Genomic DNA, 6,000 nt, shown 5'->3' with positions numbered 1-6,000 from the left:
TGGCCAATGGGCTGAGAAGTGGCAGATGGAGTTTAATTTAGATAAATATGAGGTTCTGCATTTTGGGAAAGCAAATCTTAGCAGGACTTATACACTTGATGGTAAGGTCCTAGGGAGTGTTGCTGAACAAAGAGATCTTGGAGTGCAGGTTCATAGCTCCTTGAAAGTGGAGTCACAGGTAGATAGGATAGTGAAGAAGGCGTCTGGTATGCTTTCCTTTATTGGTCAGAGTATTGAGTACAGGAGTTGGGAGGTCATGTTGCGGCAGTACAGGACATTGGTTAGGCCACTGTTGGAATATTGCGTGCAATTCTGGTCTCCTTCCGATCGGAAAGATGTTGTGAAACTTGAAAGGGTTCAGAAAAGATTTACAAGGATGTTGCCAGGGTTGGAGGATTTGAACTACAGGGAGAGGCTGAACAGGCTGGGGCTGTTTTCCCTGGAGTGTCAGAGGCTGAGGGGTGACCTTATGGAGGTTTACAAACTTATGAGGGGCATGGATAGGATAAATAGACAAAGTCTTTTCTCTGGGATGGGGGAGTCCAGAACTAGAAGGCATAGGTTTAGGGTGAGAGGGGAAAGATATAAAAGAGACCTAAGGGGCAACCTTTTCACACAGAGGGTGGTACGTGAATGGAATGAGCTGCCAGAGGAAGTTGTGGAGGCTGGTACAATTGCAACATTTAAGAGGCATTTGGATGTATATATGAATAGGAAGGGTTTGGTGGGAAAAGTGAGGACTGCAGATGCTGGAAACCAGAGTTTAGATCAAAGTGTTGCTGGAAAAGTACAGCAGGTCAGGCAGCATCCGAGGGGCAAGAAAATAGATGTTTCGGGCAAAAGCATTTCATCAGGAATAGAGGCAGGAAGCCTCCTGGGGGGAGAGATAAATGGGGGGGGGAGGTGATGGGGCTGGGGGGAAGGTAGCAAAGAGTACAATAGGTGAATGGGGGTGGGGATAGAGGTGGTAGGTCAGAGAGGAGGTTGGAGGAAGGTAGCAAAGAGTACAACAGGTGGGTGGGGGTGGAGATGGAGGTGATAGGTCAGGGAGGAGGGTGGAGCGGATAGGTGGGAAAGGAGATTGGCAGGTAGGACAGGTCATGGGGACAGTGCTGAGCTGGAAGGTTGGAACTGAGGTAAGGTGGGGGGAAGGGAAATGGGGAAACTGGTGAAGTCCACATTGATGCCCTGATGTTGAAGTGTTCCGCAGCAGAAGATGAGGCATTCTTCCTCTAGGCGTTGGGTAGTGAGGGAGCAGCGGTGGGGAAGCCCAGGACCTGCATGTCCTTGACAGAGTGGGAGGGGGAGTTGAACTGTTGGGCCATGGGGCTGTGTGGTTGATTGGTGCGGGTGTCCCAGAGATGTTCCCTAAAGCGCTCTGCGAGGAGGCGTCCAGTCTCCCCAATGTACAGGAGACTGCATCAGGAGCAACGGATACAATAAATGATATTGGTGGATGTGCAGGTAAAACTTTGATGGATGTGGAAGACTCCCTTGTGGCCTTGGATGGAGGTGAGGGAGGAGGTGTGGGCGCAGGTTTTACAGTTCCTGCGGTGGCAGGGGAGGGTGCCACGATGGGAGGATGGGTTGTAGGGAGGTGTGGACCTGACCAGGTAGTCACGGAGGGAACGGTCTTTGCGGAAGGCGGAAATGGGTAGGGAGGGAAATATATCCCTGGTGGTGGGGTCTGTTTGGAGGTGGCGGAAATGTCGGCGGATGATATGATTAATGCGAAGGTTGGTGGGGTGGAAAGTGAGGACCAGGGGGGTTCTGTCCTTGTTATGGTTGGAGGGGTGGGGTTTGAGGGCGGAGGTGCGGGTTGTGGATGAGATGCGTTGGAGGTCATCTTTAACCATGTGGGAAGAGAAATTGCGGTCTCTAAAGAACGAGACCATCTGGCGTGTTCTGTGGTGGAACTGGTCCTCCTGGGAGCAGATACGGCAGAGGTGGAGAACTTGGCAATACGGGATGGCATTTTTGCAGGAGGTAGAGTTGGAAGAGGTGTAATCCAGGTAGCTGTGGGAGTCGGTGGGTTTGTAAAAAATATCAGTGTCAAGACGGTCATCATTAATGGAGATGGAGAGGTCCAGGAAGGGGAGGGAGGTGCCAGAGATGGTCCCATGTAAATTTAAGGTCAGGGTGGAATGTGTGGGTGACGTTGAAGAATTGCTCAACCTCCTTGCGGGAGCACGAGGTGGCGCCGATGCAGTCATCAATGTAGTGGAGGAAGAGGTGGGGAATGGTGCCAGTGTAATTATGGAAGATGGACTGTTCTACGTAGCCAACAAAGAGACAGGCATAGCTGGGGCCCATGCGGGTGCCCATGGCTACCCCTTTGGTCTGGGGGAAGTGGGAGAATTCAAAGGAGAAATTGTTAAGGGTGAGGACCAGTTCAGCCAAACGAATGAGAGTGTCGGTGGAAGGGTACTGTTGGGGACGTCTGGAGAGGACAAAACGGAGGGCTTGGAGGCCCTGGTCATGGCGGATGGAGGTGTAGAGGGATTGGATATCCATGGTGAAGATGAGGTGTTGGGGGCCGGGGAAACGGAAGTCTTGGAGGAGGTGGAGGGCGTGGGTGGTGTCTCGAACGTATGTGGGGAGTTCCTGGACTAGGGGGGATAGGACAGTGTCGAGGTAGGTAGAGATGAGTTCAGTGGGGCAGGAGCAGGCTGAGACAATGGGTTGGCTGGGGTGGTCAGGCTTGTGGATCTTGGGAAGGAGGTGGATTCAGGCAGTGCAGTGTTCCCGGACTACGAGGTTGGAAGCTGTGGGTGGGAGATCTCCTGAGGTGATGAGGTTCTGTATGGTCTGGGAGATGATGGTACGGTGATGGGGGGTGGGGTCATGGTTGAGTGGGTGGTAGGAGGAGGTGTCCTCAATTTTGCGCCTGGCTTCAGCGGTGTAGAGGTCAATGCGCCAAACTACCACTGCGCCCCTTTTATCTGCTGGTTTGATGGTGAGGTTGGGATTGGAGCAGTGGGAGTGGAGGGCTGTGGGTTGTGAGGGTGAGAGGTTGGAGTAGGGGAGGGGGGTAGACAGGTTGAGGCGCTTAATGTCTCGGCCGCAGTTGGAAATGAAGAGGTCAAAGGCGGGTAATAGGCCAGTGCGGAGTGTCCAGGTGGATGCAGTGTGTTGGAGGTGGGCGAAGGGGTCCTCGGAAGGTGGGCGGGAATCCTGATTGTAAAAGTAAGCACGGAGTCGGAGGCGGCGGAAGAAGTGTTCAACGTCACGATGCGTATTAAATTCATTGATGCGTGGACGGAGGGGGATAAATGTAAGGCCTTTGCTGAGGACTGATCGTTCGTCCTCAGTGAGGGGAAGGTTTGGGGGAATGGTGACAACTCGGCAGGGCTGGGAGCTGGGACCTGTTGTGGCTGTGGAGCTGGGAGTGAGGGCAGAGCCTGTAACTGGAGTGGGTGTGGTGGTGGGGGGAATGGGGGTGGAGTCATGAGCAAGGACGGTGTTCACCTCACGGTTCTGGGGGGCGGGAAAAGTGACAGTGGGATCTTGGGGAGGGTGTGTCAGCAGAATGCAGGTGAGTGTTGTTGGTGGGGGCAGAAGTGGTGGCGAACACGGCAGTAGAGGGGGCAGAAGTCGTTGAATGTGTGATGTCAGCGATGACGTGGGAGGGGTGGAAGTGATGTCATGTGTGGTGCATGAGGAATCGTGAGGGGCGGGAGTGGCTGTGGAAGTGGCCATAATGGGGGCGGAAGTGGTGTCATCGATCACCGTGGGGATTTGGAGGGATATGAGTCAGGTGCTGCCAGGCGGGACTAGATTGGGTTGGGATATCTGGTTGGCATGGACGGGTTGGACCGAAGGATCTGTTTCTGTGCTGAATATCTCTATGACACTAACTACATGCTGAAAGTAAAATAGAAATTGCTGGAAAAGCTCAGCAAGTCTGGCAGCATCTGTGAAGAGAAATGTGACAGTTCCTCAGAATCCTTCCTCTTTCGGTTTTATTTAAGAACTAGGAACACCATTAATTGTGAGTCCCTCTGCAAAGTTGCATATATTGGCTTGGAAATATATGTTTTCTGTTGCTGGACCAAAATCCTCGACATCTCTTTATTTCACTAAATTGACTATAATGTTTAGAAAGTTGTTCACCTCCACTTTCTCCAGGCAGTTAGCAATAGATAATAAATACTGGATTATCCTACGAATACATAGAACAAAGTTACTGTTCTGTTATTTTTAGGTTCCTCTGAAACTTGCCTTTAGGTTTGCTCTGTTAAATTGATTTGCCTATTTTGAGGTCTACAGTTATCATGCAGCAATGTTTTTCCTTACCCCTAGTGAAATAGGTTTTGGTTATAAACTCTCCAAAATATTACACAACACCAGCAGGTGGCACTCTGAAAGCTTGTGCTTCCAAATAAACCTGTTGGTCTATAACCTGGTGGTGTTTGATTTTTAACTTTGTTCACCCCAGTCCAACACCGGCATCTCCAAGTCTAGAATATTGCTCTTCTGCGAAACCGTAACATCTTCCTTCATTAGCATTTTGGTCCTTTGACTGACACACCTCTGCCTTATCCCATGTCCTCTTCCTCCCTGAATATACTATAACGAGGTATCCCTTATTTCCATCATTCCAGTATGTAAGCCAGGCCCCTGTATTAGCCATCACAAATTAATCTTGACTTTGTCCTGCAACCCATGAAGCTTATTTGTAAAGCCTGGCCAGCTTAGGGGGTCTTGTAGCACTGTGGCAGTGTCCCTACCTCAAAGCCCAGAGGCCTGGGTTCATAGTCCCACTTTGCTCTCGATGTGTGTAATAACATCCCTGAACAGGCTGATAAGAAAATACAAAAAAAGACTTGTTACACTTTCTTTCCAATAGCATGATATCTCTGCTTGACCTCAAAGTCTGTGAGAAGATTTGTAGCTCGGGTGCTCGTTGTTGTGGTTCTGTTCGCCGAACTGGGAATTTGTGTTGCAGACGTTTCGTCCCCTGTCTAGGTGACATCCTCAGTGCTTGGGAGCCTCCTGTGAAGCGCTTCTGTGATCTTTCCTCCGGCATTTATAGTGGCCTGTCCCTGCCGCTTCCGGTTGTCAGGTCAGGTCCCTGCCGCTTCCGGTTGTCAGGTCGATGTGCTTATTGATTGAATCTGTGGATGAGTGCCATGCCTCTAGGAATTCCCTGGCTGTTCTCTGTTTGGCTTGTTCTATAATAGTAGTGTTGTCCCAGTCGAACTCATAGTGCTTGTCATCTGAGTGTGTGGCTACTAAGGATAGCTGGTCATGTCGCTTTGTGGTTAGTTGGTGTTCATGTTCATGGATGCGGATCGTTAGCTGTCTTCCTGTTTGTCCTATGTGGTGTTTTGTACAGTCCTTGCATGGGATTTTGTACACTACATTGGTTTTGCTCATGCTGGGTATCGGGTCCTTTGTCCTGGTGAGTTATTGTCTGAGGGTGGCTGTTGGTTTGTGTGCTGTTATGAGTCCTAGTGGTCGCAGTAGTCTGGCTGTCAGTTCAGAAATGTTTTTGATGTATGGTAGTGTGGCTAGTCCTTTGGGTTGTGGCATGTCCTCATTCCGTTGACTTTCCCTTAGGCATCTCTTGATGAAATTGTGGGGGTATCCGTTTTTGGCAAATACATTGTATAGGTGTTCTTCTTCCTCTTTTTGCAGTTCTGGTGTGCTGCAGTGTGTTGTGGCCCTTTTGAACAGTGTCTTGATGCATCTTCTTTTGTGTGTATTGGGGTGGTTGCTTTCGTAGTTTAGGACTTGGTCTGTGTGTGTGGCTTTCCTGTGTATCTTAGTGGTGAATTCTCCATTAGGTGTTCTCTGTACCATCACGTCCAGGAATGGGAGTTGGTTGTCCTTTTCTTCCTCTCTAGTGAATCGGATTCCTGTGAGTGTGACATTGATGATCCGGTGTGTGTTCTCTATTTCTTTGATTACAAAGTTTTCATCTACATATCTGACCCAGAGTTTGGGTTGAATTTGTGGTAAGACTGTTTGTTCTAACCTTTGCGTTACCGCTTCTGC

This window comes from Chiloscyllium plagiosum, unplaced genomic scaffold (genome assembly GCF_037043375.1).
Source record: "Chiloscyllium plagiosum isolate Xiang-an unplaced genomic scaffold, Cpla_swu_hap1 HiC_scaffold_29, whole genome shotgun sequence".
NCBI lineage: Eukaryota > Metazoa > Chordata > Chondrichthyes > Orectolobiformes > Hemiscylliidae > Chiloscyllium > Chiloscyllium plagiosum.
The sequence above is the reverse complement of the archived record's forward strand: the minus strand, read 5'-3'. Positions refer to the sequence as shown.